The following is a 12,164-nucleotide window of genomic DNA, read 5'->3' on the forward strand; positions in this document are numbered from 1 at the left end:
TAAAAGACTGGGAAGAGATCCTATTAGTCTCCAGAAATCGGAGCTACAAATCCTTTGTTGGCCAAAAAAAGGTCAACTCTCACAAGCCAACAGAGGTCTCATCACTACACTTAAGAAGTTAATTGGTACCTAAATCCTCTTGGTTTGGGTTTGTTCTGGTGTTGCCTGAGGTTCTTAAAAACATTTTTAGGCTAAGTCTTGAGTTATCCAGGTCATGGGGCTCAACCTAAAAAAGAAATTGGAGTGGTCTAATTCAACCTGACTCCATTTCTCTGGGTATTCCAGTAGCTATGTAGGGGTTTGCATGTGCTGCCATACCAGGCCTACTGGGGAAGTATGCAGTCCCCAAGGGTGTCGTGAAAGTCAATGTGGTTGCCTGACATTCAATGAAATACTGCTGGTGAGTTTTTCTAGAGCCCCAAAGTGCACTCCTCCCAGATGCCTCAGAAATATCCCCCTGGGCTTCCCTGGTGGCGCAGTGGTTGAGAGTCTGCCTGCCGATGCAGGGGACACGGGTTCGTGCCCTGGTCCAGGAAGATCCCACATGCCGCGGAGCGGCTAGGCCCGTGAGCCATGGCCGCTGGGCCTGCGCGTCCGGAGCCTGTGCTCCGCAAAGGGAGAGGCCACAACAGTGAGAGGCCCGCGTACCGCAAAAAAAAAAAAAAAAAAAAAAGAAAGGAAATATCCCCCTATATTTCACTTGGACTTCCATCCATATAACTAAATGAATATCAGCAAAGCCTTATATAAAATGTCCTTCCTCTACAAAAATCAGACAACAGAAATACCTTCAGACAGTGAAAGGTAAATGCCGATGGCTCCCCGCCTTGCCCCGCCTTGCCCCGCCTACACACTCTCACCTAGGGCTGAGGTGGCTACACAGAAGAGGCGGGCAGTTCCAAGTTAGGGGTGGCTCCCTCCAAAGGTCTCTAAAACCATATGACCAGGATAGCTGTCCTGACCTAATCAACAGCCTGTCTCTAATATGTACAAATCATTTGTTGCAAACATGATGATTCAAAACATACTTGTTAACATCAAATATGTGTGGGAAATACAAGTGAAGTGGTGGGGGTTACTGAGAAAACATAAAAAAACTTTATTCCTAAGAAATTAACAAATATTTTTACCTTGATGGTTCACCCATCATTCTGCAACCTGGGTTGAAAACAAATTAATTTTTTTCTCCTTCTACCCTCTTTATCCCCCAACTTAATCAAGTTGTATCAATTCTACCTTGCACATAATCCTCTATTTTTAGTCTCAAAGTCAGGATTCTAGATGGCCCATGGCCATGTAGAATCTCTTACACCTCTTTACTTTCATGCACTTATTACTAGTTTCACATACTGTACTTTAATTTGGAGTTACCTTTTAGTGAAATTATCCCTCCTAGCAGTCAACTCTCCAACAGCAGAATTCTTTACGGATCTGTCCTGTTCCTATGTCTTAGGGCAGCATGAGGAATTCAACAAATACTTGTTAACTAAATCAAAACCATTCTGAAAAAGAAGTATCCACTATGCACCTGCTACTGAAGTATCTGACAAACATTTATGGGCCATCTGCAGCATGGCAGAATTAGCAGCCTGGCAGATTTTTTTTTTTTTTTCTAAAATAAAAATGGAAAAGGCTCCTCCTAGCTACAAGTTGACTCAGTTCCCAATGGAACATTATATAAAACTCCCCTATTCTGTACTTTGGACCAATTCAGTACTAGCTAAAACCTACTTCAATTTTTTTTCCCCTATTTTTAAGAACCTGGTCACATATGTACAGGTCCAACATCCATGTTAAAAAACCCAAGATACCAACTTTTTCATACAGGTTAACAGCACCCTCCATACACACCACCCAACATGTAGACAGACTGTCTTGCCTTAGTTTTTCATGGTACATTGGGGCTCCGACAGAAGTAATTCTTAAAATATTGTGGTTTTGAGTCAAGCAGCGATTTTATCATCCAACTTCGTGGAATTGGCAGCTTGCAGTGTTAATATACTTCCTGACTTATCCTACATTCCCTCCAAATAATTCAGACATAAGGAACAGCCTCTTTGCTTATTATGTAATCATAACCTTAATATTTTAAATACATTGCACGGCACACTATGTCTGTACTAAGTTTCTCCTTCCCTCATAACCAAGGCCCCAAAACCACTCCAAACACTAAAAAATAAAGAATAGGGTTCCTAGGGGACTAACTTTGCCTGGACAGACTTTTCTTGGGGTGGAATGCACTGAAAAAAAATTTTTTTAAGGGAAAATTTGGACACCCTTTTCCCAGAGGGCCCGCAAGATCTTAATGTAAGCGCCCGCGCAGAAACCAGGTCCCCGCTCACAAAGAGACACCCGGCACGACCTGCGGCAGGGCCCGGCCAAGGAGCTCCACTCTCGCAGCTGCCGGGCTCCGGCCAGACGGCTGGTCCCCACAGAGGCGCGGAGACCCAAACGAGGGATCTCGGTGGGACTCACACCTGCACAACCCACGGGTCCTCGCACGGCTCCACGCGTCTTCCGCTCCGCCCAGGACCGCTGCGCGCGCCCGTCCCTAGTCCCGCCAGGCGCGGCGGAGCGCTTTCCGGGCGACACCGGAGGGAGGAGCCCAGCCGTTGCTAAGGCCGTTGCTAGGGCCCGGCTCAGCGCGGGCCCCTCTGGCAAAGGTAACGGGCGGGGAGGGCCGCGGTAAGGGGTTAGACCGAAAGTCCCTCCTCAGCGTCTCCAGTGGTCGGTGGTGTTGCCCTTTTCCGGAGAGACGGGATGGAAGACCAGGACCCTGCTCTGTGAGACTGACCCGGACCACTAAAGTGGGACGCGGTTCTCGAAACAAACTGTCAAGGTGCAGTTGCAGTGAGTTGTGAAAAATGCGGTTCCTACAGAACACTTCCCCATTTACCAATTCCCAAAATATTTTAGTCGTGAGAACTTTGTTCTATAACGTTTTTTAAGGCTATGTCAGGAGAAGTATTTCGTGTGCTGCATAGTAATGAAAGCTGTTAGAAAAATTATATGTTGATAATTTGGTTTGCTTTAAAACTACACACTCGTGTAGAGATGGGACTGCTTTGTGCACTTTTCCAGTTTGAAATTAAGTGTAATTTGTGGGTGGATTATTAAACCTTTTTTCCTTGCCCCACCTCAAAGAAAATCCAAATAGAAGGAATGCATGTTGACAATTGTGAGATTTAGAAACACAGTGGCCGGATATTGAGCAATGGATTTATTGAATACTCTGAATTTAACAAGTGAGAGATAAAAGACAGAACCTTACCCTAGAGGACCTTACGTATCAAGTTAAGAGTGGGTAGTACAGAAAATACAATATGACTAATAAATTATAGGAATTTCAAAAGAGCTCAGAGTCGTCAATGAAGTTTTATTGGCTGAAGTTGAGTAAAGCCTTGAAGAATGATTATGGTTTAGGGCAGTGTTATTCAAAGGGATGGTGTGGTCCATCCATTGGTGGAGGTCCTATTTGTAAGCAAGGAAATCTATTTAGTCACAACTACACTTTTTAAAAAATGAAATGGTCTAGTGTGGAAATACCAGTGCATGGCACTTGGTAAAGTTACGTTTTGCTTTATGGAGTTTTAAATTATGTATGTATGCATGTATGTGTGCATTAGGTCACGTTTATAAAATGGATTTCTCACTGTGTGTTTCTCTTAAAAAGTTTGAAAGGCACTGCTTTAGGGGGAAAGAAGAGTAGCAATAGCAAAGTCTCCAAGCCAATAATAAATAATTCACACCTTTATCTTTTTAAACTAATTTAGTTCAAGCACACAGATTAAAAAGCAAATGATTCTGTTTATTAATCGGAGTGAGTATTGGGTTACTATTGCTATGTGATAAATTACTCCAAAATATGGTGGCTTAAAACAACCATTTTATTATGTTCAGGAATTTTGTGTTCAGTAGAACATAGAGGCACAGCTTTTCTTCTGATAACTCAGCTGTGAAGACTGAATGCTAGCAGAGCTCCTGTGTGTAGCCTCCCCATGTGGCCTGGGCTTCCCCACAGTATGGCAGTGGGGTAACCAAACTTCTTAGCCTAGGACCAGTGCTCCAAAGTCAAATGTTGCAATGAACAAGGCAGAAACTACATGTTCTTTTCTAACCTAGTCCCCAAAAGTAACACAGCATTACTTCTCTCACATTCGTTTTATTATAAATGAGTTTCAAGACATGTCTAGATTTTAGGTGAGGGGACGTAGATGCCACTTCTCAAAAGATTGTCAAGGAATTTGTGGCTGTTTTTTTAAAAACCAACACACTGAATTTACAGCTGTCACAGAAAACCCCAAAATTTCAGTGGTTTCATACAATAAATTGTTATTTCTCACAAGAAATCCATTGTGGCTATTACTAGTCAGATGAAATGTTAAACTTAAGAAAGTAGGTTTCTTTTTATTTTTAGTGGTTGTGCTGTCTCCTACAACTTGGAGCCACAGCTAACCTGTCAAGAAAGAAAGCATGGTGAATCACACAAAAATTTTAGAGGTCAGCCCTAAAAATGGTGTATGTCACTTTGCCCACATTTCATTGGCCAGAATTTAATCCAAGTTCCCCTCTAACTGCAAGGGAGCCGCAGAAATGTAGAGAAACATACAGGTATTGGTGAGCAGTAACAGTTTGCCACATTCTAAGTTTTTAACCAACACCCTGTAGTCCCCAACCCCTCCTCTTATCTCAATTCTTTTCTTCAAAGGAAAATTCTTTCAAGTATTTTAGATACTTCTGTTATTTACTCCATATGTCAAAATATACTGCAATTTCTTGATTTTTCACTTTCTGAGAGAAGGCAGTGATAAAGCTGTTTTATAACACCACGCCCAAGTGTGTGAACATTCCTTCTCTCCCTACCCCTACACACTCTTATCTCCTCATCTCTTAATACTGTAGTATCAAAGTTTTTGTTTAAATTAACATTTGTAAATATTATTCAAGCGTGAGCCACATATGATCACATTAACATTTTTTTGGCAGTCTTTTTTTTCCTTAACATATTTATTGGAGTATAATTGCTTTACAATGGTGTGTTAGTTTCTGCATTATAACACAGTGAATCAGCTATACATATACATATATCCCCATATCTCCTCCCCCTCACATCTCCTTCCCACCCTCCCAATTCCACCCCTCTAGGTGGTGACAAAGCACCGACTGATCTCCCTGTGCTATGTGCCTGCTTCCCACTAGCTATCTATTTTATATTTGGTAGCGTATATATGTCCATGCCACTCTCTCATTTCATCCCAGCTTACCCTTCCCCCTCCCCATGTCCTCAAGTCCATTCTCTACATCCGTGTCTTTATTTCTGTCCTGTCCCGAGGTCCTTCAGAACCATTTTTTTTTTTTTTTAGATTCCATATATATGTGTTAGCATACGGTATTTGTTTTTCTAACTTACTTCACTCTGTATGACAGACTCTAGGTCCATCCACCTCACTATGAATAACTCAATTTCATTTCTTTTTATGGCTGAGTAATATTCCATTGTATATATGTGCCACATCTACTTTACCTATTCACCTGTCAATGGACACTTAGGTGGCTTCCATGTCCTGGCTATTGTAAATAGAACTTCAATGAACAATGTGGTATGTGACTCTTTTTCAATTATGGTTTTCTGAGGGTATATGCCCAGTAGTGGGATTGCTGAGTCATATGGTAGCTCTATTTTTAGTTTTATAAGAACCTCCATACTGTTCTCCATAGTGGCTGTATCAATTTACATTCCCACCAACAGTGCAAGAAGGTTCCCTTTTCTCCACACCCTCTCCAGTATTTATTGTTTGTAGATTTATTGATGATGGCCATTCTGACTGGTGTGAGGTGATACCTCATTTTAGTTTTGATTTTCATTTCTCTAATGACTGGTGATGTTGAGCATCCTTTCATGTGTTTGTTGGGAATCTGTATATCTTCTTTGGAGAAATGTCTATTTAGGTCTTCTGCCCATTTTGGGATTAGGTTTTTTGGTTTTTTGGTATTGAGCTGCATGAGCTGCTTGTAAATTTTGGAGATTAATCCTTTGTCAGTTGCTTCATTTGCAAATATTTTCTCCCATTCTGAGGGTTGTCTTTTGGTCTTGTTTATGGTTTCCTTTGCTGTGCAAAAGCTCTTAAGTTTCATCAGGTACCATTTGTTTATTTTTGTTTTTATTTCCATTTCTCTAGGACGTGGGTCAAAAAGGATCTTGCTGTGATTTATGTCATAGAGTTTTCTGCCTGTGTTTTCCTCTAAGAGTTTTATAGTGTCTGGCCTTACATTTAGGTCTTTAATCCATTTTGAGTTTATTTTTGTGTATGGTGTTAGAGAGTGTTCTAATTTCATTCTTTTACATGCAGCTGTCCAGTTTTCCCAGCACCACTTATTGAAGAGGCTGTCTTTACTCCATTGTATATTCTTGCCTCCTTTATCAAAAATAAGGTGACTATATGTGTGTGGGTTTAACTCTGGGCTTTCTATCCTATTCCATTGGTCTATATTTCTGTTTTTGTGCCAGTACCATACTATCTTGATTACTGTAGCTTTGTAGTATAGTCTGAAGTCAGGGAACCTGATTCCTCCAGCTTCGTTTTTCTTTCTCAGGATTGCTTTGGCTATTTGGGGTCTTTTGTGTTTCCATACAAATTGTGAATTTTTTCGTTCTAGTTCTGTGAAAAATGCCATTGGTAGTTTGATAGGGATTGCATTGAATCTGCAGATTGCTTTGGGTAGTATACTCATTTTCACAATATTGATTCTTCCAATCCAAGAACATGGTATACCTCTCCATCTGTTTGTATCATCTTTAAATCCTTACATCAGTGTCTTATAGTTTTCTGCATACAAGTCTTTTGTCTCCTTAGGTCAGTTTATACCTAGGTATTTTATTCTTTTTGTTGCAATGGTAAATGACAGTGTTTCCTTAATTTCTCTTTCAGATTTTTCATCATTAGTGTATAGGAATTCCTGTGCATTAATTTTGTATCCTCCTACTTTACCAAATTCATTGACTAGCTCTACTAGTCTTATGGTAGCATCTTTAGGATTCTCTATGTATAGTATCATGTCATCTGCAAACAGTGACAGCTTTACTTCTTCTTTTCCGATTTGGATTCCTTTTATTTCCTTTTCTTCTCTGATTTCTGTAGCAAAACTTCCAAAACTATGTTGAATAATACTGGTGAGAGTGGACAGCCTTGTCTCGTTCCTGAACTTAGAGGAAATGGCTTAAGTTTTTCACCATTGAGAATAATGTTGGCTGTGGGTTTGTCATATATGGCCTTTATTATGTTGAGGTAAGCTCCCTCTGGGCCTGCTTTCTGTAGGGTTTTTATCATAAATGGTGTTGAATTTTATCAAAAGCTTTTTCTGTATCTATTGAGATGATCATATGGTTTTTCTTCTTCAGTTTGTTAATATGGAGTATCACATTGATTGATCTGCATATATTGAAGAATCCTTGCATTCCAGGGAAAAACCCCACTTGATCATGGTGTATGATCCTTTTAATGTGCTATTGGATTCTGTTTGCTAGTATTTTGTTGAGAATATTTGCATCTATGCTCCTCAGTGATATTGGCCTGTAGTTTTCTTTTTTGGGGACATCTTTGTCTGGTTTTGGATTTGGGGTGATGGTGGCCTCGTTGAATGACTTTGGGAATGTTCCTCCCTCTGCTATATTTTGGAAGAGTTTGAGGAGGATATGTTTTAGCTCTTCTCTAAATGATAGAATTCACCTGTGAAGCCATCTGATCCTGGGCTTTTGTTTATTGGAAGATTTTTAATCACAGTTTCAATTTCAGTTATTGTGATTGGTCTGTTTATATTTTCTGTTTCTTCCTGGTCAGTCTCAGAAGGTTGTGCTTTTCTAAGAATTTGTCCACTTCTTCCAGGTTGTCCATTTTATTGGCATATAGTTGCTTATAGTAATCTGTCATGATCCTTTGTATATCTGCAGTGTCAGTTGTTACTTCTTCTTTTTCATTTCTAATTCATTGATTTGAACTTCTCTCCTTTTTCTTGATGAGTCTGGCTAATGGTTTATTAATTTTGTTTATCTTCTCAAAGAATCAGCTTTTAGTTTTATTGATCTTTGCTATTGTTTCCTTCATTTCTTTTTGATTTATTTCTGATCTGATCTTCATGATTTCTTTCCTTCTGCTAACTTTAGGCTTTTTTTGTTCTTCTATCTCTAATTGCTTTAGGTGTAAGGTTAGGTTGTTTATTTGAGATGTTTCTTGTTTCTTTAGATAGAATTGTATTGCTGTAAACTTCCCTCTTAGAACTGCTTTTACTGCATCCCATAGGTTTTTGGTCATCGTGTTTTCACTGTCATTTGTTTCTAGGTATATTTTGATTTCCTCTTTGATTTCTTCAGTGATCTCTTGGTTATTTAGGAGCATGTTGTTCAGCCTCCATGTGTTTGTATTTTTTACAGATTTTTTCCTGTAGTTGATACCTAGTCTCATAGCGTTGTGGTCGGAAAAGATACTTGATATGATTTCAATTTTCTTAAATTTACCAAGGCTTGAGTTGTGACTCAAGATATAATCTATCCTGGAGAATGTTCCATGAGCACTTGAGAAGAAAGTGTATTCTGTTGTTTTTGGATGGAATGTCCTATAAATAGCAATTAAGTTCCATCTTGTCTAATGTGTCATTTAAAGCTTCTGTTTCCTTATTTACTTTCATTTTGGATGATTTGTCCACTGGTGATAGTGGGGTGTTAAAGTCCCTTACTATGATTGTGTTACTGTTGATTTCCTCTTATATGGCTGTTAGCAGTTGCCTTATGTATTGAGGTGCTCCTATGTTGGGTGCATAAATATTTACAATTGTTATATCTTCTTCTTGGATTGATCCCTTGATCATTATGTAGTGTCCTTCTTTGTCTCTTGTAATAGTCGTTATTTTAAAGTCTATTTTTTCTGATATGAGAATTTCTAATCCAGCTTTCTTTTGATTTCATTTGCATGGGAATATCTTTTTCTATCCCCTCATTTTCAGTCTGTATGTGTCCCTAGGTCTGAAGTTTATCTCTTATAAACAGCATATATATGGGTCTTGTTTTTGTATCCATTCAGCCAGTCTATGTCTTTTGGTTGTAGCATTTAATCCATTTACATTTAAGGTAGTTTTCGATATGTATGTTTCTATTACCATTTTCTTAATTGTTTTGGGTTTATTATGTAGGTCTTTTCTTTCTGTTGTGTTTTCTGCCTAGAGAAGTTCCTTTAGCATTTGTTGTAAAGCTGGTTTGGTGGTGCTGAGTTCTCTTAGTTTTTACTTGTCTATAAAGGTTTTAATTTCTCCATTGAATCTGAATGAGATCCTTGCTGGGTAGAGTAATCTTGGTTGTAGGTTTTTCCCTTTCATCACTTTAAATATGTCCTGCCACTCCCTTATTGCTTGCAGAGTTTCTGCCGAAAGATCATCTGTTAACCTTATGGGGATTCCCTTGTATGTTATTTGTTCTGCTCCCTTGCTGCTTTTAATATTTTTTCTTCGTATTTAATTTTTGATTGTTTGACTAATATGTTTCTTGGCATGTTTCTCCTTGGATTTATCCTGTGTGCAACTCTCTGTGCTTCCTGGACTTGATTGACTATTTCCTTTCTCATGTTATGGAAGTTTTCCACTATAATCTCTTGAAATATTTTCTCAGTCCCTTTCTTTTTCTCTTTTTCTTCTGGGACCCCTATAATTGGAATGTTGGTGTGTTTAATGTTGTCCCAGAGGTCTCTGAGACTGTCCCCATTTCTTTTCATTCTTTTTTCTTTATTCTGCTCTGCCGTAGTTATTTCCACTATTTTATCTCCAGGTCACTTATCTGTTCTTCTGCCTCAGTTATTCTGCTATTGATTCCTTCTAGAGAATTTTTAATTTCATTTATTGTGTTGTTCATCATTGTTTATTTGCTCTTTAGTTCTTCTAGGTCCTTGTTAACTGTTTCTTGCATTTTGTCTATTCTATTTCCAAGATTTTGGAACATCTTTACTATCATTATTCTGAATTCTTTTTCAGGTAGACTGCCTATTTCCTCTTCATTTGTTTGGTCTGTTGCGTTTTTACTTTGCTCCTTCATCTGCTCTGTGTTTCTCTATCTTCTCATTTTGCTTAGCTTACTGTGTTTGGGATCTCCTTTCTGCAGGCTGCAGGTTCGTAGTTTCCGTTGTTTTTGGTGACTGCCCCCAGTGGCTAAGGTTGGTTCAGTGGGTTGTGTAGGCTTCCTGGTGGATGGGACTGGTGCCTGTGTTCTGGTGGATGAGGCTGGACCTTGTGTTTCTGGTGGGAAGGACCGTGTCCAGGGGTGTGTTTTGTGGTGCCTCTGACCTTATTATGAATTTAGGCAGCCTCTCTGGTTGTGTTCCTGTTTTGCTAGTTGTTTGTCAGAGGGTGTCCAGCACTGTGGCTTGCTGGTCATTGAGTGGAGCTGGGTCTTAGTGTTGAGTTGCAGATCTCTGGGAGAGCTTTTGCCCTTTGATATTACATGGAGCTGGAGGTCTCTTGTGAACCAATGTTCTGAACTTGGCTCTCTCACCTCAGAGGCATAGGCTTGACACTCGGCCAGAGCACCAAGACCCTGTCAGCCACATGGCTCAGAATCAAGGGAGAAAAAAATAAAATAAAGTTGTTAAAATAAAAAATTTAAAAATTATTTAAAATTAAAAAAAATAAAAAGTAATAAAAGAAACAAATAAAGAAGAGAACAAGTTAACCAAAAAACAAATCCGCCAATGATAACAAGTGCTAAAAACTATACAAAAAAAAAGGACAGATAGAACCCTAGGACAAATGGTAAAAGCAAAGCTAAGCAGACAAAATCACACAAGGAAGCATACACATACACACGCACAGAAAGAGAAAAAGGAAAAAAGAATATATCTATATATATAAAAAAAAGGAAGACAGCCACCAAATCAATGAACAAATCTACCATTGATAATAAACTCTAAATACTAAACTAAGATAAACATAAAACCAGAAACAAATTAGATTTGCAGAAAGCAAACCTCAAGTCTACAGTTGCTCCCAAAATCTACCACCTCAATTTTGGTATGATTCGTTGTCTATTCAGGTATTCCAGGGATGCAGGTACATCAAGTTGATTGTGGAGATTTATTCCGCTGCTCCTAAGGCTGGGAAAAATTTCCCTTTCTCTTCTTTGTTCACACAGCTCCTGGGGTTCAGCTGTGGATTTGGCCCCACCTCTGAGTGTAGGTTGACTGAGGGCATCTGTTCCCACCCAGACAGGATGGGGTTAAAGTAACAGCTGATTAGGGGGCTCTGGCTCACTCAGGCCTGGGGGAGAGAGGGGTACAGAATGCAGGGTGAGCCTGCAGCCGCAGAGGCCATGTGACGTTGCAACAGCCTGAGGCAAGCCATGTGTTTTCCTGGGGAACTTTTCCCTGGTTCCCGGCACCCTGGCAGTGGCAGGATGCACAAGCTCCTGGGAGGAGAGGTGTGGATAGTGACCTGTGCTTGTACATAGCCTTCCTGGTGGCTGCAGCAGCAGCCTTAGCATCTCATGCCCATCTCTGGTGTCCGCGCTGATAGTCGCGGCTCACGCGCATCTCTAGAGCTCGTTTAGGTGGTGCTCTGAATCCCCTCTCCTGGCGCACCCCGAAACAATGGTCTCTTGCCTGTTAGGCAGTTCCAAACTTTTTCCCGGACTCCCTCCTAGCTAGCTGTGGCACACTAGCCCCCTTCAGGCTCTGTTCACACAGCCAACCTCAGTCCTCTCCCTGGGATCTGAACTCCAAAGCCCGAGCCTCAGCTCCCAGCCCCCACCCTTCCCGACTAGTGGGTGAGCAGACAAGCCTCTCAGGCTGTTGATTGCTGGTCAGCAGCGATGCTCTGTGTGGAAATCTCTCCACTTTTCCCTCTGAACCCCTATTGCTGCGCTCTCCTCCGTGGCTCTGATGCTTCCCCCCTGCCACCCCCCATCTCTGCTAGTGAAGGGGCTTCCTAGTATGTGGAAACTTTTCCTCCTTCACAGCTCTCTCCCAGAGGTGCATGTCCCATCCCTATTCTTTCGTCTCTGTTTTTCCTTTTTTCTTTTGCCTTACCCAGGTACGTGGGGAGTTTCTTGCCTTTTGGGAAGTCTGAGGTCTTCTGCCAGTGTTCAGTAGGTGTTCTGTAGGAGTTGTTCCACATGTAGATGTATTTCTGAT

The 12,164-nt window shown here is 40.5% G+C and overlaps 2 protein-coding genes across 5 annotated transcripts in view; one reads left to right on the forward strand and one right to left on the reverse strand.

Moving 5' to 3' along the window:
- The window catches only part of DTWD1 (DTW motif tRNA-uridine aminocarboxypropyltransferase 1), a 30,728-nt gene extending 28,037 nt beyond the window's left edge, over positions 1 to 2,691 (reverse strand). The window contains exons 1-2 of one of the 4 annotated variants that reach the window (XM_022587146.3): positions 2,478 to 2,689; positions 1,372 to 1,448 (exon numbers count right to left, since the gene is read on the reverse strand). The gene's annotated coding sequence lies outside the window, so the exon portion shown is untranslated. Of the gene's footprint in view, positions 1 to 1,371 lie in introns of all 4 variants that reach the window. The other 3 variants (XM_022587145.3, XM_022587148.2, XM_022587147.3) reach the window with 3 other exon arrangements.
- The window catches only part of FAM227B (family with sequence similarity 227 member B), a 276,474-nt gene continuing 266,888 nt past the window's right edge, over positions 2,579 to 12,164 (forward strand). Inside the window, exon 1 of the mRNA XM_089907263.1 lies at positions 2,579 to 2,839. The gene's annotated coding sequence lies outside the window, so the exon portion shown is untranslated. The remainder of the gene's footprint in view (positions 2,840 to 12,164) is intronic.

Source organism: Delphinapterus leucas, chromosome 2 (genome assembly GCF_059928025.1).
Source record: "Delphinapterus leucas isolate spDelLeu-1000000601 "Yukka" chromosome 2, BTC_Dleu_Yukka2, whole genome shotgun sequence".
NCBI classification, from domain to species: Eukaryota; Metazoa; Chordata; class Mammalia; order Artiodactyla; family Monodontidae; genus Delphinapterus; species Delphinapterus leucas.